The sequence below is a fragment of the Lissotriton vulgaris genome, chromosome 2_1, assembly GCF_964263255.1.
Source record: "Lissotriton vulgaris chromosome 2_1, aLisVul1.2, whole genome shotgun sequence".
NCBI classification, from domain to species: domain Eukaryota; kingdom Metazoa; phylum Chordata; class Amphibia; order Caudata; family Salamandridae; genus Lissotriton; species Lissotriton vulgaris.
This window is the reverse complement of record NC_141687.1, coordinates 379,082,008-379,106,370: the sequence shown is the minus strand read 5'-3', so window position 1 is coordinate 379,106,370 and position 24,363 is coordinate 379,082,008.

Here is a 24,363-nt window from a genome sequence, read left to right as displayed (position 1 = left end):
ACAATATTCCAACATGACATAGGATGATGACCTAATCAAGTCCACGAACTCCGAGTACTACACACCCCCCTCCCATAAAAACAAACAAAAATGATTTCGAAAACAAAAGAAGAAAAATATACAAAAGAAGAAAATAGAACAAGTTCCTCAAATAAGCCAATACATTAGACAACAAAGAGAAAAGAGACGAAGGGAATTGCAACTGGGAATATGCCTCCCATGCAACACAAGCAATAAAGCCCCCACCCACCATGAACACACAAAATCATGAACACCATCAGACTGTTTGCTTATAATCTTTCAGATACCGCGTGGGCCTGCGATGCCAGGAGGAGTGAAATTCTCTGTCTCCATCATGAGAAACAGTGTCATCGTAATTGGGAGGACTCGCAGCACAAAGACCATCGGAACTTGGAGGATGAGCATCTGCCCCCCACATTCTCTGCAGTCACCCCTGGTATAGTCTCTCCTGCTGGCTAGCTCATCATCCCTCATCAAAATGAAATTGTTCACTACCCCCATGTAGCCTGAAAGAGTCACGCCCACCCCCTTACTGTCCACAAGTCTGCTTTTCGGGTATAAACGTACAACGCTACTCTGCGTTTTCCTACTGGTCACCATTGGTCAAGAACATACAACTATCAAATACTTGTTTGACTTTAAACAGGCCCCAAAACTTAGAAAACCTTTTGCAGAACCTGCCATGCATAATTTTGACCAAGTCCCCTACACACACATCCTTGCCACCGACACCGCTCTCCTCCCCATCAATTTTCTCATGATACGAACCCGTTAGCCAAGCAGGGTTTACCATTGTGCCTGGCTTCCTCCCGCGCATTTTCTCCAAAGTAGAAACACCAGTCACACCATGCTGTGTGGTGCAATGAGCCCTCACCATATCATTCACCATTACTTTGACATCCTTCCCTCTTTAAAGGCCATGGAAATGGTACCCTTGACCAAGTGGTTGTCTCGCCCCACCATGCCATTGGCTTGGGGGTTGTTAAGTGCAGTGCGATGCTGGGTGATGCCACAATTATCCAGGAAATATTTAATTTCATGTGAAATTAGTTGAGTTCCATTTTCAGTGAAAAGGATACAAGTCAACCCCTCCTCCAGAAACACCTCCTTCAACACCTCCACCGTACTTCTGGTAGTCACATCCTGCATACATTTGACCACCAACCATTTAGAGTGCACATCCATCAAAACCATGGTACCATGGCATTCTCCATTCCCTCATCCAACATTTGCATTGGCCCAATAAAATCTAAGCACACCGTAGTCCAGGGGACATCACAGACCTAGATATATCCTTGTGCTGTAAGGACACCAGTCTTTATTTTTTTTCACTCTCCTTACACACTTCACATTCACAACCCATGCCATGATCTGATCATCCATACAGGGCCACCAAAAATTCTCCCTCACCCTTTTTTTGGCATAGTTTGTCCTAAGTGTCCCTCATGGGCTAACTTAATGATTTTGCACCTCAAAATCTCAGGTGGTATAAACTTGTTGTTTCTCATAAGAACGTTTGTGTCACTTAGGGTTCATTCATCCAGAATCTTACTGAATGGTCTCACTGAAGGACCAACTGTGCTCACCATATGTTTTCCATGCACCACCATTTGTTCAACACTCTTCAATAGTGCAACATGATCCATGCACAAACACCATTCATCTGCCGAGAACGATATAGTCTTCTACATCGCACAATGAAGCAACAGCCCCTTTCCGATCCCAGGCAGACCCACTGTGACCATTTTCCCCAGGACACACTAAAGACATGTGGGAAAGGCTTGTGCGTTCTTCCATCCTGGTATGTGGGCAACGTTGTACAGATACCCCTGAAGTCTGGAAGCCCTTACCAGTATCACCAGGACTCAGTGCGTATGCAAAAATTCGAACCCCATAAGAAGGTCCGAAAATGCTCAACAGACCAGGCAGCTGCTAGAGCCTTGCGTTCTATAACAGAATAGTTACTTTCACATTCCGTCAACGAGCGCGAGGCAAAAGCCACTGGTTTTTCCGTGCCCGCCTGCACCTGGCATAACACTGCCCCCAAACCATACACACTGACATCCACCATTAGAAATGTTTTAAGTTGAGTGTCAAAAGGTGCAAGAATTTCTGCATCACAAATATCCCTCCTTACAAGATCAAATGTCCTTTGCTGAGCATCACCCCACATGAAAGTATGCCTCTTCGGGAATAACATTCTAAGTTCCTCAGTCTTGTTTGCAAAGTTGGGAACACATTTCACATAGTATTCAATCAAGCCCATAAATGACAGTAAATAGTAATTAATGGCTGCAAACTTGATACCTTCAAACAAGTCAATTTTTGGTTGGACGTCCTGCCCTGAAATGGTATGGCCAACGTATTCAAGGAACATGCATTTCTCCTTCTCTGGGTAAGACCAGCCTCTCTTAGCCTACCCAACACAGACCGTAAGATGTTGTTGTGTTCCTCAATGGACCCTCCAAATCCAGAATATCATCTTGGAAAACGTGACATTTTCCAGATCCTTGAAAACATCTGCTATAATCCTCTGAAAAATGCTTGAGGCCGAGGATAACCCAAACGGCATCCTCGTAAATCGAAATGCCCCCTCCATGGTGATAAAAGTGGTAAGGTTCCTCAAATCCTCACGTAGCTTGATCTATTGGTAAGCACTTTTCAGGTCGAGTTTCGAAAAGTACTTTCCACCCTTAAACAACAACAACTCATGTATGTTGGGTAGTGGAAATGTGTCTTTCACCACATGCTGGTTTAAGCTGCAAATGTCAAATCAGAACCTGAGTTTACTGTCACTCTTCTTGGTAACAACTACTGGGGAGATCCACTCAGATGCTTCAACTGGCTCTATGACTGCATCTCTAAGCATATTATTTAGCATTTGTTTTACCTCGCCTCTCACAACTACTGGAACTCTCTTTAATTTGTGTTTGACATGAATCGTACCTTTTTCTAACATAATTCTATGGGTGTACGCCCTAATTTCTCCCACCTTCTCAATGAACACATCTTTCATTTGAATCAACACCTCATCAGTGGTAATATCCCTCACCAACAACACCTGCCCAGGACTATGGAGATATATACCAAGATGCAAGTCAAACTGATGACCCCAACCCAAAATAGGTGGCCCATCTTCAGCCATGTAGACTTTTCCCACAATATGTCGTGATTTATACTCAATGGGAGATAACAAATATCTGATCACTTTTATTTTTTCTCCCTGGTACCCTCTAGGATTACTGTATTTGTGCAGAAGAATAACATGAGGCCACTCCTTTCTCCACATCTTCTTAGGTACAAGTATATATAAAGAGCCAGAGTTCACCATAAGTTCCACTCATCTGTCCAGATTCTGGAATGACACTTGTGGTCGAATCCTTTTGACATTTTCTTCCAAGCCAGGGAGCACCATCAACACCTGATCTTCATTCTTTTCTTCCCAATTGACGTCATCCGTAACTGCCACACGGGATATGGCAGACTTTTTACAAACCCGAGCATAACAACCACAATGCCCACATCTTCTGCACTCCTTGTTTGAAGCAAAACACCAGTTAGAGTCACTGTTATGATACGTGTTATATCCTACTTAAATGTAGAACATGCACTCTAGCCCTGCTGCCTCTAGCTGCTCAGCCAGAGTGTGTCTTGGCCTTAGAATGTTGGTGTGCCTGTGATGCGTGGAATGCCTGGGTGACTGAGTGCGGTGAATGTGGCAGTTAGAGATGCGCTGAGCTGCTAGGGAGGCTGCTCCTGGTGGGGCTGGTACCACACTAGGCTGGCTGGAGTACAGAGAGATGTAACTTGAACAGAAGACTAAATAAAGAAGTCCTGAATATACATCCTGGCTCCTGGTGTCTTTCCACTTAGGACACAACATAATTTTTGGTGACGAGGACAGCCTTGAACCCGAGAGACTCTTGGTACATCAAAGAAACCAAGGAACTAAAAGTGTAACCAAGAGATCCTACAAGCAACTACAAGAAAAAAGAAGATATTTCCAGGCAAGCCAGCGCCAGCCCCACCAGTGTCCTTCCAATGGACAGCCCCAGCGAGCAGTGTCATCTTCAACTGACACTACAGCATGGGAATACTACAGCTACAGAGTTCAACAGTGAGTAGGAGGAGTAGTCCAACTACAACCTCATCTGGTGTTCCAGTCACACGGTAACGTTAAAAAATGCTTGTGAAATTGGATGGGTAGTCTCTCTACAACCAGGTGTTGGTGTTCCAGCCACATTGCGCATATGTGTGAAGAGTGTCTTTAACCCCTTCGCTGCGGCCGCGATTTTACCGCTATGGGGTAAACAAAAGAACAGGGCGGGGCTGTGACGAACCCCAGCCGTCATCAGCACACGCCCACCGTGGGGAGTGACGGCTGGGGTTCGTCACCAGCATGGGAGGGGTTAAAGTGACAGAATATTAATAAAGGCACAATTTGGGATGTGTAGTCATAAAGGAGTTATTACCCAACAGCGTGCAGTAACTACACAGATAGATAGTTACTGGTAATTAACTGACGTTTGCTGCGTGTTAAGGAGCAACCTGAACTAATAGTGTGCAGTGACTACACAAATGGAATTTATACCCAAAGGATGTATGAACATACAGTGTGTTGTTGCTGCATTGTTGGAGGATATTTAAGTGAATAATTCTTAGCAGCAGAGATTTAAAGTACTTTCATGACTACTGACATTTATGTGGAAAGGGGTCTATTCCACAACGATCTTCCTCCAGTAGTAGCACTGATGTACTATGCTTTTTGCCTGACAAGTATTCTGTCTAGCTTCGCAACCGATGGCAGTACATCTATCAGCTACTGTTCTGCTGTATGTTTGAAGAAAGAAGGGAGCTGTTTTTTCTTCGTCAATCTCAGGACGACTACTTTACCGGCGAGGTGCTTCCTCCGTGACTTTGGGCACTTTTAATCGTCTATGGTTTGTGTTTTCATCGGTGCAGTTATTGGGACAACTTGCATGCAGAAGGTTTAGCAGCGTGTATTAGAGGAAAGACAATTTGACAGATCTCAGTGTCCACACCAGAGCCTGTTCATTACATGACGCTGCACTGAATGGGAAGTTCGAGTATTGAATTATTTTACAGTTTTTATTTTTGACAGATCTCAGTGTCGACACCCGACTCTGCTCATTATATGACGCTGCACTGTATGCGAAGTACTCTTTAAGCGTGGCCTCCACAATATGCCGCTTGAAGGCACCTCTTCTCCCCTCTATTCTCCTGAATTGCCTCCACGAGATGGTGGAGAGGGTGCTGGCACATCCTCTGAGGAAATAGGTGAGAGGCCTCATTTATCGTCCTTCCCTGAGGTCGGCGCACTGTGGTGCGTGTTTTCAGGCTGTATTGTTGGTGAAGAGCTGTGCTGTACACATGGACTTGTGACGTGCTGCTGTGCTGGGGGATGCCTGCCTGTGCCTGACTGGAGACCCTTGACCAGCACTGGATGCGGAGATAGAGGGGAGCTTTTATTTGTGTCGTCTCCCACGCAGCAGTCGTTTTTGGCCCTGGTGATTTTTAACGACCTTCTTTTGCCCTGATGATGCCCCTCTTGGAGCTTGTCTATGGAGCGGGTCCACTCTACTGGTCCTATACCCCCTAGTATCACGGGGACCCATAGTGATTTTTGAATGGCACGTGTGGAAGGGGGGGTTCCATCCTCATAGGTGCAATACACCTGCAACCTACATACTAGTTGCGGCCGGGCCAGAGGCATCCCACTGTGATCTTGCATGAAGCCAGTATCAAAGACAGCACTATGGCGGCGGCCATGGGATCGCGGCAGTTGCATCAAACTAAGATTGATACATTCGCGCTTTCCAAGGCGGAGTGCCTGGAGGACCAGAATGTGGAGCCAGGTGCAAAGAAGCAGGTGGATGGAGGTGCCTCTACCCTCCAAGACATCATGGTAGTCGTACAGGGGGTCTGCTTGGCATGGAATTTAAAATAGATTTAATTACTTCGGAGGTTTTGGAGCGAGAAGTCAAGGAACTTCAAGTCAACAGCAGGTCTGGGAGCACACCGCTGACCTATCAAGCAAGGGTCGCCCCTGGCATTCTGGGTAATGCAGTCTCTGGTAGTTTGCCTCGTAGTAGTGTTATCGAGTGTTCCGCCAGGGTTGGCGCAAATGTGCTGATCTCTAGACACCGGTGTTTCAGGTTCATTAACCTTCATCAGTAGAGATAGGTTGCCAAAATCATCTCAGGTCTGGTACCGCTCACTGGCGCGCAGGGCATCAACCACGAGCTCGTCAGCTCCATGACTCACGGGAGTCCATTTGAAGAAAACAGCAGGTCTGGGAGCACACCGCTGACCTATCAAGCAAGGGTCGCCCCTGGCATTCTGGGTAATGCAGTCTCTGGTAGTTTGCCTCGTAGTAGTGTTATCGAGTGTTCCGCCAAGGTTGGCGCAAATGTGCTGATCTCTAGACACCGGTGTTTCAGGTTCATTAACCTTCGTCAGTAGAGATTACAGACTAGTTTTAGGGGTTTGCTGGATAGGTTGCCGAAATCATCTCAGGTCTGGTACCGCTCACTGGCGCGCAGGTGCCGGAAAGGGCAGAAAGGCCGTGGCGGACCTCTTTGTAGTAGATCTGATTCTGAACCACCTGCAGCCACGCTCGCTTTCCCGCTATTTTTTCTGTGGAAAGGGCCCTTAGGGTGCCAGGTGGTCCCCCTCAACCCGGTGCCCCACCACGACCTCTCATAGCTAGAATTTTCAACTATAGGGACTGGGACGTAATCCTCCAAACTGCACGCTCCTCCTCCCCTAGGAAGTTCGAAAATTCTACAATTACTTTCTTCCTGGACTTTACAGTTAAGGTCCAGAAACTGAGGAGCTCCTTTTTGGAGGTTAAGAGGGCGCTTCGTGAAAAGAACATTAAATACGCCATGCTCTATCCGGCAAAACTTAGAGTGACAATGAGAGGGAAGGTCTGGTTCTTATTGTCTACGGAGGACACGTGGGACTGGTTTGAACAGTGGCAGGCACGCGGTCCCTCGCAGCAGGACTCAAGGCGGGGGGAGCGAGAGCAGGATGGTCTGCGTGAGGCACCTGATTCCGGCGAGGGCCCCCAACAGAACCACTGTTGCGCTCATATGTCTACTTGTATGGTGGCCTCCTTGTTGATTGTTATTTCCACTCGGAGATGATACTGTCCTTTATCAAGTAATTTTGTTCTAAAAAGGGTGGCCGTGGTGCTTTGTTGACTGTTGGGTCTGTGTATATTCTGGCTTCTATTATGTTACAGCCTAATGTCTTTGACCACGAGAACCAGACCGCTTCCGGGCGGAAGGGTTTGCAATTTATCCTATATGGGAATTCTGGTCAGAACTGGGGCAGTATAAGACCATGGGCTGGGGTTGTCGGGTCACATTCCCTCTACAATAGTTTTATGGGGTGGGGTAAACAACAGGCCCTCTGCAGTTTTGGGGGATGGGCAGTTGGAGTCAACATTGAAGGGAGGCAGGGAGGGGGAGGGGTGGATGGTCCCATAGGGGTTTGTTGTTTTGTTGTTGCATGTTTAATTTCCTTTGTTATATTGTTCTCTGATAGTGCAAGAAAAGTACCTCTTTTGCTAATGGAATGTCCGACAATAGAATATGTGACTTTTTTACCATGTTGCAGCTTCTCTTACTTGTTAGAAGGGGCGCTATGCTACTGTGTCAGTCTGTGATTGTTGGAAATGGCCCTTTTTGCAGGGTTATCCCCAAATTTTTTGCTTCTTCCTCCTTTATTTTTCCTGACCTGTGTTTGTTGGCTATAGGACTCTGGGCACTGTACCACTGCTAAAGTGAATATGCTCTCTGTATACATTGTTATTGTGATTGGTTATCCACGATTGACATATTTGTTTTACCAGTAGGTCCCTAGTAAAGTGCACTTAGTGTGCCAGGGATGGTGATTCAAATGCTACTAATGGGCCTGCAGCACTGATTGTGCCACCCACAGGAGTAGCCCTAAAATGGTGTCTCAGGCCTGCCACCGCAGTGCCTGTGCGCAGTTGCTAACTGCCATGCTGACCTGACCAGTGTCCACACTGGCCAGGTCTAACCCTTCCCTTTCCATACACATTGGACACCCCTATGGAAGGCCCTAGATACCCCCCTGTGCAGGGTGCAGTGTATGTGAAAGGTAGAGCATGTACTAGTGTGGGCGACATGCTCTGGTAGTCAATTACAGCCATTGTCATTTTTCACTACTGAAAGGCTATCTTGACTATAGGCTATCATGGGGAATGCTGTGTATAATGTTTACCTGCATACCTTTCCATAGGAGCAAGATAGAAAATTAAAGTCTGGTATCCCTGAACTCAGAATTTAATAACACATCTTTTAGGAAGGATGTTTTTTAAATCTTGTGTTTGAAAACAGCACTTTTAGAAGGTGGCTGTTTTCTTGTCTGACCTTTCTGTGTGCCTTGGCCTGTTTGTGAATCGACTGTCTGGTTTGTGAGTGACAGGGGCTGGGGTGGCTCCCATAGGCCGAGTGAGTCATCCCTAGGCTGAATAGCTCCATCTGCATCTTGAGTGGTGGGAGGGGATAGCACCTGGATCTGAATAGGGCTGTGCCTGCCTTCCACAATGCTGGCTCCACCTCCTGCTGGGCGGCTGACGACCCTGCCCCTCTTTCTCAAAGGAAAGTAGAAGGCAAGCAAACAAAGTGCTCCAGGACTGACCAGACCTGGTTCTGACCAAGGCAAGCCCCTCTGCCCTCAGAGAACAAAGATAATATTGGTATAAAAAGGGCTACCCAGACTTTAGAAAATTAGATCATCCTGGAATCAAGAAGGAACCTCTGCGAAGGAGAAAGCTGGAAGACTGAAGAGGAAGGACTGTCCTGCTGTCTGTTTGTGGGCTGACCTGCAGTTGCTTTTCTGCCAAGGAGAGGGGAAGGACTTTGCTGTTGCTATGTCCCCTTGCTTGAAGAGATCCCATGGGCCTGAGAAGAGCTGGCCTCCTGTTAAGAAGTCCCAGGAACAAAAGGACTTCACCCCCAGCTTCCCCCCTGAACTCTGCTGTGTGAGTTCTGAGCAGGGGTTATCTAAAGAGTGTATCCCCCTTACCCTGACTAGAAGCAAGGGTCCCTATTTGGACATTGGTACCTACCTCTGCCAACTAGAGACCCCCAGATCTAACAGTGATCTTGAGTCTGAGTCCCCCCCGTTACGTCACATAAATGGCTAATCAACTGAAACAGCCTTGGTGACTAGACCCGAAGATAAATTGCTCTCATGGAATGCTAATGGGCTCAGGACAGAATAAAGAGAGGGATTGTCTTGCAATACTTAAAAAGGCAGGCCCCTGACGTGGTCCTGCTGCAGGAAATGCACATACAAGGCACTGCATACTGCGCTTTGAATAGGTGGGGATATAAGTTGGTGGCGCATGCAGGCTACACCAAGGGTTCCAGGGGGACAGGAATTCTTCTCTCTAAGTCTCCCCTTTTCAGGTCCACACTGTTACACACGACGATTCGGGTAGGTTTGTGACACTGATGGGAACCTGGGAAGGACGGCTACCTAACATCTCGTCATTGTACATTCCACCTCGACTTCACCTCTGAACACTTACTGATTTGGGTACACATATGCTCAATTTGCCAGATTTGCTACTTGGGGGGATTGTAATACAGCACTAAATGGTGAAATGGACGACGACCTGCCAGGCCGGATGAGCCGGCGGGACGGGCGCTTGGGGATTTGCTGATGGCAATGGGACTGCTGGACCTCTGGCAAGTCCAAAATCCCTCATCCCTCCACTACACCTTTCATTTGGGGGTACATGGGAGTCTGTCCCGCATAGAGGATATATTTTGCAAAACAGACCAACTCTCCCTATTTAGCAGGTTAGGCAACCTCCCAAGAGGCATTTCAGATCATTCCCCGGTGATAGATACCTATGGCGATTGCCTCTCCGAACATCGTAGCGGGATGTGGCTCAATCCCTGGTATTTGAGGGTCCCTACAGTTCGTAAGGCCCTAATTGACACAACAGAAAACTATTTCAAAGAAAATGTGGGTTCGGTGGATTGGCCTCCACGTTGTTGGAGGTGTACAAAACTGTGATCAGGGGCCAGGGTTTACTATGATAGCTGGGCATAAGAGATAAAAACATAAACAACTGCTGGCCCTAGAATGCGAAATAACCCTACTGGAAGAGGACCTAGTAACTGCAGGGACTCCTGGATGCAAACTGTGGTAAATGAATGATGCACAGTCCACTGTGTAAGTTAAGATCCTTTATTGCAAGTACCTTCCAAGTTAGGTAGACAGGTCAAGATCAGAAGTAAAACCCCACCAGGAGCCACCTGTTAGCAGCTCAGCCTGAGAGGACCAACTGCCACAGTAAGTTAGAGAGAGGCACTGTGAGCCAGAGGGACACCCAGGCATTCTATGATGTCACAGATTTCATAGTACAGTCTATCCAGAGAAGAACAGTGGAGAGGACATTTACTGCACACCCTCTTCCCTTATGGAGTAAGAACCGAATAAAGAAACAATCGGCAAAATACCTTAAATGCAACATCAGCAGAGAAGTACACAATTGAGATGAACCAAAAGTAAAAATGTACGACCTGAGATGACATTAGACTGAGGTATCATAAGTAGAGAAAAGAACAAAGAAACAACATCACGTCACAATATGCCTCACCCCCCTCCCTTAACAAAACAGCATGGTTTCAAAAAAACAAGACGAACAGCTAAGTTAGCTGGTGACACTCATAACCTCCCCACACATGGGTACCCCACAGGGTAAACACCCTAGAATTAAAAATGAGTGTGGACTGGGAGAGACACAATAGGGGCAAGATTAATAAAGATTCACCAAAGAAAAAAAAACACCCCTGATACAGATATGCTGACACTAAACGTAAGAAAAATTCACAGCTCAAAATCTTACCAAAATGAAGCCCTGGCCAGTAGCTTCACCTGGGTAGACTTCGACAGGAACATAGTGCACAGACAATCTCCACCAAAAGCAAGGGACAACACAGAGTGCGGAAAATGGACTACTCGCAAACACTCAACCTCCCCAAAGCAGGGTACAGAACCCTGGGACAAAAGATGGGGCATGGACTACCCACAAATACTCAACTTCCCCTGAAAAGGGTACACCACAGGATAGGAACAATAACCCTGGGACAAAAGATGGGGCATGGACTACCCATAAACACTCAACTTCCACTGAAAAGGGTACACTGCAGGACACTAAGCCTGGGAATAAAAATGGGCGTGGACTACCCGCAAATAATCAACCTCCCCTGAAAAGGGTACACCGCAGGGTAAGGATAATAACCCCGGGACAAAAGATGGGGCATGGACTACCCACAAACACTCAACTTCCCCTGAAAAGGGTACACCGCAGGATAAAGACAATAACCCTGGGACAAACGATGGGGCATGGACTACCCACAAACACCCAACTTCCCCTAAAAAGGGTACACCGCAGGAGAAAGACAACAGCCCTGGGACAAAAGATGGGGCAAGGACTACCCACAAGTACTCAACCTCAAAGGGTACATGGCCAGGTAGTAATCCTGGGAATAAACATGGAGCTTGGACTAACCGCAAACAGACACACAACCTCCCCAAAGCAGGGTACAGAAATGGGCACGGACTGCGCACAAAGCACACAACCTCCCATAGATAGAGTAAACCTGTTAAATACTAAATACACCCCTGCAGAAAGAAGTTAACATTACAGAAATTAATTAACACCGGTGAGTGACCTCTCACCCGGGATCCAGACGCCCAGACTATATACCAAACAGGACATACATAAAGTCAACTTGCTGTGTCCCAGTAGAAGGCTTGCAGGTCGATGTATTGTCAGTACTGGTGTCCAGAGTCAACGCTGAGTCTTGCCACACAAACAAAGTATCAGGCCATCTATTGGATGCCATAACTGAAGAAAAGTCAAGAGATGTAGAGCTCCACTCGCTCTTCGACTGATACATCGCCCAAATCAGCTGCATCATGAAGAAAATGAAGCACTGAAATGCAGGTCAAATCCCTTTTTTTCGCCGAAGAAACTGAGGTTTAATTGTCAAACCTACACTGAGACAGTTGCCCTTAGATCCTTTCTCCTGCCGGTTGCTGCTGGCACCAGTGCTGGATAAATACCTTCAAACTAAACAACTTTTGTGTACAACAACGCTGTACAGTAACTGGGAAGTGTACAGAGCAAGCTGTTGTCGTGGCAACTAAATTGAAGACAAAATGGCCGTCACGCCGACCGTAGCGGCGTAAGAAGCGTGAGGGACAAGCTAGACGTGTCTCCAAAGGAAGGCGTCACAAGAGCCTCATCAGAAGAACCTCGCTACGTGAGAAGACCTTCACCAACTCCCAGAAGCATTCCAAAGACGTCATCAGATGGACGGGAGCAGAGAAACAGAGAAGATCGCTGCCAGCCAACCGTCGGCCAACCGTCATCAACATACAGTACGGTGAGTAACTGAACATGGCAAAGCGCAGTGAAACAGTAGACTCATGCTGAAGCGGTGCTGTATTTACGCGCTGGTGAATAACTTCCGATGGTTAAAGAGCTTGCACACAAAAGTTCCCATGCAGAGCAACACGCAACCAGCGAGGAACCAGACTAATGCGCAGCAAGTAGCAAGTTCTGGCGCTGTAAAACGATGGAGTATAAGTGCAAGAACTCACCAGAGAGACTGTTCTTCTGTGGTTCTTCAATGAAGGACCCAGTGTATCAAATCGGCACAACAGTTCCTCTGAGGAAGATCAGAAACGTTCACAGCATTTGTCACTGATGCTGCCAATAAACCACCTATATATTGCCAGTTTCTGCCAACGCCTGACGCTTCCCACACTGGATGAAGGCCAGATGAAATAAAAAACCCACTGCAGACCTCAGGGAAGAGTATTGCTGGAAAATCTTTTCCCAGACAGGAGCAAGGTGACAGCAGGCAAAATAGTAACAAGCGTCCAGGTTGCAGGCTGTCCACATAGTAGAGGACACTGGTAGGGTTTACCAGGGCATTACTTTTTAGTTTCAATAGACGTGTTGAAAGTCCTTAAAGTCTATGGGGCATATTACCAAGCAATAGCGATAATTATCGCTATTGCTTGGTTAGCGTGAAAAAATCATCGCCGAGCTGCGGCGATTTTTATCGCAGATAAACCTTGGTATTACCAAGGTTTATCGCAAATGCGATAAAAATCGGCCGCAATGCATGAATATCGCTGAAAAGTCAGCGATATTCATGCTCTTAGCCATGTTATCCACCTCCCATTGGATAACATGGCAAAGAATTACTAAGGGCAGGTTTTAGCTTTTGGAGATATTCGCGCTTAGCGCGAATATCTCCAAAAGTTGGAAATAGGAGATAGCGATGTTAGCGACTGTTTCCAGTCGCTAACATCTTGGCACGCCCACTTTGCATGTCATTAGTGATAAATATCACTGACATGCAAAGTGGGGCCCAAGATGGTCGTTATCTCCTACTAGCTGTCGCTAACTGGTAACTTGATAATTTTATCTCCGCTTTCTTGGCTTTTAAAGCCAAAAAAGCGGAGATAAACCCCCTTGATAATATGCCCCTATGTTTCTTTGTCTTAAGTTTCCTTGGTTCTTTAGTTGGCCTTTCTCCTTAATACACACGCAGGTTCATCCTCTTTAAAACGTCACCAAGTTGTGGTAAATTAATGATGCACAGTCCACTGTGTAAGTTAAGATCCTTTACTGAAAGTTCCTTCCAAGTTAGGTAGACAGGTCAAGATCAGAAGTAAAACCCCACCAGGAGCCAGCTGTTAGCAGCTCAGCCAGAGATGACCAATTGCCACAGTAAGTTAGAGAGAGGCACTGTGAGCCAGAGGGACACCCAGGCATTCTATGATGTCACAGGTATCATAGTACAGTCTATCCAGAGAAGAACAGTGGGAGGACATTTACTACACAAACATATGTTGCTTCTCAAGCAGAAGGAATATAGAGATGTTGCAGAAGAGGCGGATAGGGTTTACTATCGAACCACGCAGTGTCGAGTTTATGAGATAGGAGACAAAGCAAGCAAGCTCTTCCAGTGGAAAGATCGACGTGAACAGGCCTCCAGGTGGGTATCAAGGAATGTCACGGAGGGTGGGGATCGCCTCACGGACAGGAACATTATGGCAGGGGTGTTTGCAGAGTATTTTAAAGCAGTATACTCCTCCGAGAGTGCATACTCAGGGGACAAAGCGGGGGAGTTGTTGTCTACCCTAAGACTCCCAGTGTTGGCAGACTCAAAGGTGGAGGAGCTCGAGTTGGATTTGATCACAGAAGAGGTTACCAAGGCAATTGGTGCCTTACAATTGGGAAAGGCGATGGGACCATGTGATCTTTCAGTCATACTGTTTAAACTCAACGCGTCTACTATTGCCCCTATTTAATGGATATGTATGAAGAGAGTGTGGCTACCGGCTGCCTTCCTGAGGGTCAAAGACTGGCATATGTGGTGGTGATTCAAAACAGGGCAAGCCTCCAGATCAGTGTGGGTCGTACCGGCCGATATCGTTATTAAATCCGGAACTTAAAATATTGGCCAAGATTTTGGCCATGCATTTGTCGCTCTTGCTCCATAAATTACTTCATCCCAATTAGTCTGGATTTATGCCGGGCAGGAACACAGCGCTCAATCTGTGGAGGCTTCACGGAGTCCTGGGTAGAGCCCAGACTATGCAAGAGGGCACTCTAATTATGCCACTGGATGCCAAAATGGTGTTTGATCTGATTGAATGTCCCTATCTCTTTGTGGCATTAGAACATTACAGTTTTGGCCTGAAATTTTTGTCTTGGGTGCGGCTGCTTTACTGGTAGCCTTTGGCAAGAGTGAAAGTCAATGGCGATTGCTCGGCGCCCTTCACCCTGCATAGGGGGATGCAGCAGGGATGTCCGCTCTCACATTTGATATTTGCTTTGGTCCTTGAACCATTAGCAATCTGGATTAGAAGAGACCCCCTCATCAGAGGCTTGAACTGGATGCCGGATTGGGAAGATCGAATTTCCCTTTATTTCAGATGATATCTTATTGTATCTGGCCTAGCCTTATCACTCCATCCACAGAATACTCCATATATTTACCCTGTTCCAGAAATATTCTGGTTACACCATAAATTGAGATAAATCCTCAATCTATATTCTAGCTGGAAGAGATATCAGGCTACCCACTCACTGTAGTGCCAACATTGTTACATAGGGCTTTCGCTATTTAGGGATCTATGCCACGATGGACTCTGCGGTCTTTTGTGACAATAATCTGGTCCCAGCTCTGTGCCATCTGCAGGCCATTGTACAACACTGGAAGTTGTTGTTTCTCACGCTCTTGGGCAGGGAGGCTCTATATAAAATGATGGTGCTGCCTCAATTTGTTTACGCATTACAGAATACGCCTTTTCCCGTAACAGTCTAAATACTTTAAGACAGTAGAATCGGAGGTCAGGACCCTACTCTGAAATGCTAAAAACCCCTGTATCTCTTTGACTAAGCTTACAAAGAGCTGGTATGACGGGGGATAGCTCTCCCGGCATTCAGGAGTTATTATTGGGCATTAGAATTAGCGGTCAGTAATCATTGGGTGCACTGGCCCATAGACGAACCTGCTTATAGGAAGGATAGATATAATATAGCAAATGGCTCTTATCAGCGAGCTCTCTATGGAGGCGGAGGAACGCCCCGGTATTCACACCGACTGCTACCGTGGTGGCACTGTGGCACGCGGCGACCGCCACCTTGGGTTGGAAGAATAAGATTACCCTTGTCACCCCTCTCTTCGACTCTGACTAACTAGAGCTTTTGGCTCATGGTCCCGGGTTTCGCGATTGGGATCTCATTGGGTTCTCAATGGTAGGTGACCGGTGGGCAAAGGGCAGGATGGTTCCATTCAGCAATCAGCGTCAGTTTGAACTTTATCTGGGGGAACCTATTCAATACTTACAGGTGCGTAGCGCATTGTATAAGGCCATCCCTAAGAGAATGGACCTCCTGCCAGCCTTTCCCCTCGAGGACAGGCTATTAGATGGTTATTTGAAGGAGAAAGTAATTTCCTTGACCTACAGAAAATTTTTAAACAGCTCTCCGTATGCTCTAGGGAAGGTCTGTGCAAAATGGGTGGTGGATGTGGGAGATCTAGATGACGAAGAATGGCAAGAGGTGTTGGCATCTCCGCAAGAGGTTGCAGTGAGTTCCAGATTTAAATTGGTCCAGCTCAAGCTCCTCCACAGTCTATTACACTTCTGTCGCTTTAGCTATGATGGGCATTCTGGGTTACCCGCAGTGCCCCTGGGGATGTGGGCAAGTCGGCATGTACCTCCATCAGTGGTGGAAGTGACCAAATATACGGCTGTATTGGAGTAAAGTGAAAGCACAAATGTGGGAAGTTTGCTGGAAAAGTATGGAGGTCACCCCCCGACTTTTCCTTTTGAATGTATGAGATGCAACTGACCTGACGGCTAAGGAAAGGATCTTGGTCACCCTTGGCAATGCTGTAGCGAAACGGAATATAGCCATAACCTGGTAGGGTGACATGATACCCAAACTCCGTGATTAGGAAACGGTTATGGACTGGTGTATGCTGACGGAAAGGGTGGTCTATGAAGGAAGGGGTTGCCCCAAGAAATGGACCAAGATCTGGGGTGAATGGAATAAAGCGAGGGGAATGTTATGTGAACCGTTTCCAGATCCCTCTGCCCAAGAAGATATGGCTCAGTAATGTTATTGGTCAGGATGTTATGATTGCAGGACTGTATTGTAATAGAGATGTTGGACTTCGAAGATGATGATGTAATGCTGCTATGGTACTTATGCACTAATTCACTTTATTATAGAGTGTTCTGTGTTGATTTCTTTTGTCAATAAAAAGATTTATAAAAAAAAAGACTGCCCAAATTTGGAAAAATGGGCCACTTTTTAAGCTTTCTAATTCACTAATGAGAACTGCTTATATTTTGGTGCCCAGCTCCTGCCCCTCTCGCTCTATCCGGTTTCTGTGTCTCATATACTGCCCAGCGCCACGGCCCTCCTCTTCACAGCTGCACTTCTTGTTCCCTGGCCAGCTCCTGTCACTCACACCCAGTTCTGCTCAGGCTCTTCGTTACCTGACATGATGTTAGGTTAGCAAATATACTCACCCTTAGTAGATTCCGGTAAGTTTGTTACAACTGAAGAGCGCATTGTTTCAACAGCCAGCACAGTCTGTGTCCCCCCAGCTTCTGCTCACAAGAGTGGAATCTGGAGTCCACGTGTTCAGGATTCCAATCCATGACATAATGCTACAATACAACCCCCTCCTTATAAATACAAAAGTTGATCAAACAGAAAGGAACAGGAAGTGAGACAATGTTGAAAACAATTTCTAATAAACAATTAGAACATTGTAAAGTATGCAAAGAAATTCATCATGTATTCTACTTGTTATGAACAATATAATCTTTTAACTAAGCCAGTGAGCATCTTGTATTCTATTTGTTATGAATAATATAATCCTTAATCCAAGGGGGGTGCCCTCCTGACGCATCAAACTTAAGCCCGGCCTCTCCTCCACGATGTGAAGTTTCTCTCCTGGTATTAGTAACATCTTGAATGGCAACCTGTATACCGCACACACTGTATACTATAATTGACCATCAACAGGGACTAGAAGCATGCAAATTCTATTTGCGTAACAGACCTATGAGATTTTTTGAACATAACGTAATGATCATGTCTATGATTGATTTCTGTCTAAAGAACAACATTTTTTCATTTAATGGCGCCCTCTACAGGCATATCAACGGGACTGCCATGGGTTCTTGCTTTGCTCCCAGTTTCGCTAATTTATTCATGGGATACTGGGAGCAAGAGATCCATGGCAGTATCACCCTGAGAGAAGATTTCAAAAGGGTGGAGGTCTGGCTCCGCTATATAAACGACCTATTCATTGTCTATAAGGGTAGTAAAGAGCAGGCTGAACTATTTGTGAACAACCTGAATGCCAACAAATATAACATCAAACTATCTGGAACTATCAGCAATAAAAAAGTTGAGTACCTAGAAGTTAACCTTGAGATCAAAAATAACCAAATCTGCACTTCCCTTTTTCGCAAAGAAACAGCGGGAAACAGTTTGTTGCATGCCCTCAGCAGTCCCCAGAGGTACTTAAATGGAGTATACCTTATGGAGAGCTGCTGAGGGCAAAAAGAAACTGTAACACTAATGAAGCATACAGCATAGAGAGGGATACTATTGCAGGCAGATTCAAGTAAAGAGGATATCCTCACTGGGTTATCAAACGAGCAATAGAGAGGGCCGAGAAAGTGGACAGAAAATAAACTCTAGAAAATCAAGAGATACAAACTGATGAGGTTGATGACACTACAAGAGTGACACTCACATATAATGCAAAATCAGAGGTGGTCAAACGTGTGATTGCTAAACATTGGGACATCTTAAAACAAGATAACATCATAGGCAGTCAATTACAGAACAGACCCAGTATCACGTACAGACGCAACCTAAACATTAGAGACTTGGTTGCTAGAAATGACATCACACAGTATCCAGACAACACTGAACATGGACTACAGGGTTTTTACCCATGCAGTCACTGCAAAGCTTGTAGTAACAGAACATACAAAAGTGAACTGACATACAATGGAGTCAGGAGGAAGATTACACAATTCCTCACATGCAGTACCAGCTATGTTATATATATCATAGAATGCCCCTGTCAACTATGGTATATAGGCAGTACCAAGTGCAGTGCCAAAAAAAGGATACTAGAACATCGAAGGGCGATCCCGATCACCAACCACGACCCGAAGTACCCTGTGGCACGTCACTTCAAAGATAAGCACTACTCGGATGCTAATCTATTATGTTATATGCTGATTGAACAAATCCATGCCAGTCCGAGAGGAGGAGATAGATTACTATCCCTCAGACAGCATGAGTCCAGACATATAATCAATTTTCAAAGCAAACATCCGGGTGGTCTCAATTGGGATGAAGAATTGGCAGTACATCTGAAAGAGGGCTCATAAGAGACAACACACATATCTAGCCCCATTTTTGCTGAGTTTCCCCGTCTTATCGAATCACTTCATACACACAGTAACGACATCCGAAGTGGAATACAGTGGATGCCTTAGATCTAGTGGTTCAGTATTAAAATAATAATGCCTTCATGAACATGTTAATAACTGTGCTAGAAAGAATATGTTTTAATTTAATTGTAATTTGGTCTTTTGTGTATGTTTTTTACAGGAGAACAGGGAGGGTTTCCCACCATGAATTGATTCACCATCACGGGCTCCTCTTCCTGTTCATCCATTCGTAGACACATAGGGTTACGTCAGATATTATTAGATTTCACAGTTAAACACAAAAGAAGTTACACATATACAAATGTAAAAGTTTAGGAAACTGTCAGCAAATCATGTATTCATTTGAAGCTTTCTAGGTGGTCAAATTACAGTGTGCCTACATATAGTATTAGATTTTGTAGGGTGCAGGGCAATGTATATTAACACATATACCTGGTGCCCTCCTGTCAAATATTGTAAATACGAGAGTTGAACCTAAATTTGAATCTACGTAATACTCTGACACTTGTCAATAATTTTAATAAAACTGAAATTTGGAGTATTTCTTGATTTCACGTAGGACACTTGTTATTATGTGGAGACAATACATTTTTTACAAAGCTATATAACGAATTAATTTATGAAATGTTGTAGATGGCCGATAGACAATTTATATATTTGTAATGTTGCATGTTTATTATTTATTTCATGCTGCACACATTCGAGGTCCTACCCTGCTGACGGATATATTTGCTAGCATATTTTGACACTGGTCAAAAGTGTGGAAAGCCTTTGTTCTACAACAATCTTACAAAAGACGTTACAAGATGGCCGACACGCTTTGTTGTGAATGTGTATATTTTACATTTCCTACATTAATTATGATGTATGGTCAACTTCATCGACAACAGCACATTATCGATGTCATGCTACACATATTTGAGGCCACATGTAGGCTTGGTAATATAATGGACATTTGTCAACAATGTGGAAAGCTCATGTTCCAATCATACAAAAGACGTTAAAAGATGGCCGACACTCATTTTTGTGAATCTGTATGTCCTACATTTATTTTGATGTATGTGTAACTTTATTTCATATTCATATTCATCAACTTTTATTCGATTATAAAATTGCATAATCATAAAAAGTACAGTTTTATAAAATTCAAGAGTTAATACATTGAGACACATGTTGTAGTTAAAAGACAATTTCACGACGAGTTTTTGTTGCTAGTTTTAAAAAGGTCACTATCATTTTAGCTTCATGCGGGTTTTTCGGTGACTGAAGATAAGCGAGAGCTGGGTATGTACATCTGAGTCCACTTAGACGAAGAAGGGGAAGGATCCATTTTTTCCTCGCTGCTCTGTAGTACTTACAGAACAAAATAACGTGGACCGTTGATTGGTTGGAAACCCCGTCACAAGGACAGCATGACAGGCTCCGGGACCAGTTATTCGGTTCTGGAAATGAGACCATTCGGAAGAAAAGGTCGAACCGTAATCTTGTCAATAGGAACTTTTCATAGTTCGAGAGAAAGAACGACAGGTAGGGCTGTAGTAATTTCTCTGACTGTAGTGAGCTGATTTTTTCGTTTTGTATTTTGACAATCTCGGCCTGATTGCGGAGTTCTCTTAAGTGGCCCATGCATAGTTCTTTCAGCTGTTTCTTTGAAATGTCTTCTATTGATGGTGGTTCGAGGAAATATTGCTCCCGATCAAGGTCTTGAAGAAATTTGTGGATGTAATTGAGCCAAGGTATTTTCCTCCAGTGGGCTAGGCCAAGGCATTCGGTGATGAGGGAACGCGTTATGTGACTTTCAGGATTGCACCATATGCGGTGCCAGAGTATAAGAGGCTGGCATCGTATGGTGTCTGTCACATATTCCATCCCTAGCTCCCGATGCGATGCTAGGATCGGGGAGCTTTGGGGAAGGGCTAGAACGTATTTGATAAAAGCGTTCTCCGTTACCTGGAGTTGGTCAATGTTTCCGTAGCCCCAAATGCCTGCTCCATAAGTGGCCACGCTGTGGCATTTTGCGTAGTATATTGTTAGCAGTTCCGATGGAGCTGGTTTGCCAAGTTTTCTGGAGAAAGCACTTAGTGATGATACTGCTTGGCGGAAGTTGAGATTTCTGGTTTCGATTGCCTTTCGCCAGGTCATTGTGTCATCCACAAGTATACCCAAATAGGGGTATACCGATGTTTTTTCCAGCCTGTTTTTATTGATATATATGGATTTTGAGGATCCATGTTTTGGTCCGATGGTCATTGTGAATGTTTTTTTAATGTTTACTTTCAGACCCAGGGAATCCATAAATGCCACGTATTTGTTCAGCTGCCGCTGGAGTTGATTAGCTGTCCGGGCCAGGATGACCGAGTCGTCGGCATACAGGAGGATGGGTATCGGGCGGCGTGCTATCTGCAGAAGGTCCTGGCTCCCTTCCAGCATTGCTTGTTCAATCCCGTTGGTGTATAGGTTGAACAGGAAAGGAGCCAGTACGCACCCTTGTCTTACTCCTCGTGTTATTTTAAAGGGGCGTGATAGTTCGCCTGCGATGCCATAACGAACTCGGCCTTCCGCGTTGGTGTAGAGTTCCCTAAGGAAGGCTAGTATGGATGGATCCACTCCGAGGTTTATCATGGTCTCCCACAGCTTGGCGTGCTGAACGCAGTCGAAAGCCGCGCTCAGGTCTACGTAGACCAGATAGATTTTACCTCCTTTCGCGCGGGCGTATTTTCCGGCCAGGAGGGTCAGGTTTAGGGCCTGATCCACCGTCCCGAGCCCCTTCTGGAAGCCGTATTGCAGGTCTGTGATTATACTGTTCTCCTGGGCCCAAGATTGTAGTCGGTCCAGGAGTAGTCGGCCTGCAATCTTGCCCGTGGAATCCAGAAGGGAGATCGGCCGGTAGCACGCGGGATCATTACGATCCCCTTTCTTGAATATTGGCAAGAGGGTGGAAGTTGACCATGATGGAAGAAGTCCAATTTCGGTGACTGCTGTCATTACCCGGGTGATTATTAATGACCAGTACTCGCTGTTATATAGGAACAAGTCCATAGGTACCCCGTCTGGGCCGGGAGCCTTGCCAGTTTTTGACGCTTTGATGGCCTTTCTAACCTCATTTACTGTAAAGCGCAGATTAATGGGGTGGAAATTATTCTCTACTTGTGCTTGGTCTTCTGGTTGAGGGAGGTCAGTTAGCGAACCAAAAATTTTTGTAAAGTGATGGACCCAGTCATTCTCAGTTATTGCCACATCTAGGTGGTGTGGGTCTGTGGTATTGTCTAGAAGGGGTGATCTGATAGTCTGCCAGAATGTGGTGCTGTCTTTTTTTAGTGCACTCTCATGAAGTTGACACCATAGGTCTTGCATTATCTGGCACCTTCGGGTTTTCCGGGCATTGTTGTACTTTTTCCTCCGGAGTGAAATTTTTTGGGCGTCTCTGGGTTTCTGTCAGAGGGCTTCTTTGAGGGACGTGAGGGCCTTTCTGCAGTCAGAGTCAAACCATCTCTTCGTTGGAGGTTTTGGTTTGTTTGCAGTGTGTTTAAATAACTCGTCCCTTATTGCTCCTTGGATATTATGAAAGGAGTTGATGATTAGTTCAGGGGAGGCCTCTGCGGACAGACAGTCCCTTATCCATGGTTGCGTTTTTGCAAGTATCCTTTGTGAGGAAACTTCGGGGTCAATCTTTGACCATTTAATGGCATACCCATTCTTCTTCTTTAATACTAGTGATTGTTGATCAAGAGAGCTGACTTTTGTTGTGGGGGGACCCGCTTTTCCCATGAGGAGATCCACACTCAGAGGGTAGTGGTCGCTAATCGGGCTGGACCCTACTTTATAGTTTTTTAGTGATCCTTTACAGGTATTTGAGGCTAGGATAAAGTCAATGGTTGACATACAGCCGCGTCCATGGAAAGTAGGTAGAAATTTCTGGGCCGGGTCGACTAATTCGTTGGCAAAGTCTAGGTCCAAGGTGAAGAGAATTTCGTTGAGCTTGTTTCCACTCGTAGTATGTGCAAAGTGTGGGATGGGATTTCCGGATTCGGTCTGTAGACCGCAGATTCCGCTTTCATGATTTGGACATATTGTTTGATTGAAATCGCCTCCCCAGATGTAGTTTATTGTCGTATTTAGGTTCACGTTTTGTAATGAAGATATGTGTGCTACCATTTCATCTAGGTAAGAGCAGCATTCCAGGGTGCCTGTGTTATTATAATAGTTTATGATTATGAATAAATTTCTTGATGCTGCCGTCTGATGGGTAAATTGGATGATTTGGAAGGTGGGTGTTTCCTTTGTTAGTTTTACTGTAAGTGGTTAGGTGTTGGAAAAATAGATCATGAGTCCGCCTTTTGGTCTTCCCATTGTGCTTGGCGTTGCTTTAGTGAAAAATGTCTTGTAGCCCGCTAGATGGAGAGGGGATGTACGCCAGGTCTCTTGTAGGCACAAGATTTGGTGGCTCCTTGCTGTATTCAGCCATAGAGGGCATGATATTTTTTCCGTTAGGCCTGCAACATTCCAGTAGGCTATACCTATGCTCATGACCTTTTTATTTTCCGTGATAGCAGATACTGTCATGGAGTTGGTGTAGGTTTCAATAGCTGTATCAGGCTCGATGTTTAATCTTTGGCTTGTATCTGCTTCTACTAGGTGGGAGCGAATCGAGAGATTGTTTAAATGAGTCAATGATGACTTTGGTGTGTAGGGCGACTCTGGTAATGGTGTCGGATACTTGTCAGAGACAGGATGCTGTACGGAGTCTACTTTGTAGTGGTTAGGTTTGTCCATAAATGGTCAGTCGACCATTTCAAGGCACTCAAATCGGTTTTGGGTCGGGAAGCCCTGCCATCCTTCATATGCTTGGTAAGGTCTATCCTGCCAATAGGGTATTTGGCGTTCAACGTATCTACCTCTTGGTCCTCCCCTGTCTAAGTAGTCGCGTGGGTACTCCCTCTGATTCCATGGTGTTTGACACCAAGGGTCCTGGTTTCGTAGATCTTTAGAATGATCTTTAGGGTAGTGGGTCCATTCCCATGGTGGAAAATTGCGATGTTGTTTCGCTGGGGGGTAGAAGAAGGAGAGGTGGCGGGCGTCTATTCCCCCTTTTTTGTCGAGTTGGGGCCAAGCACAGATGTGGTCTACTGTTGCGGGATCTCTACATGTTACGATGATGCAATCACCGCGTATTGTTTTCTTTGTTTTGCCTATCCAGGCTACCCTACGGGCTGTAGTGATCCCTCCCGAGAGATGGGATTCGAGGGG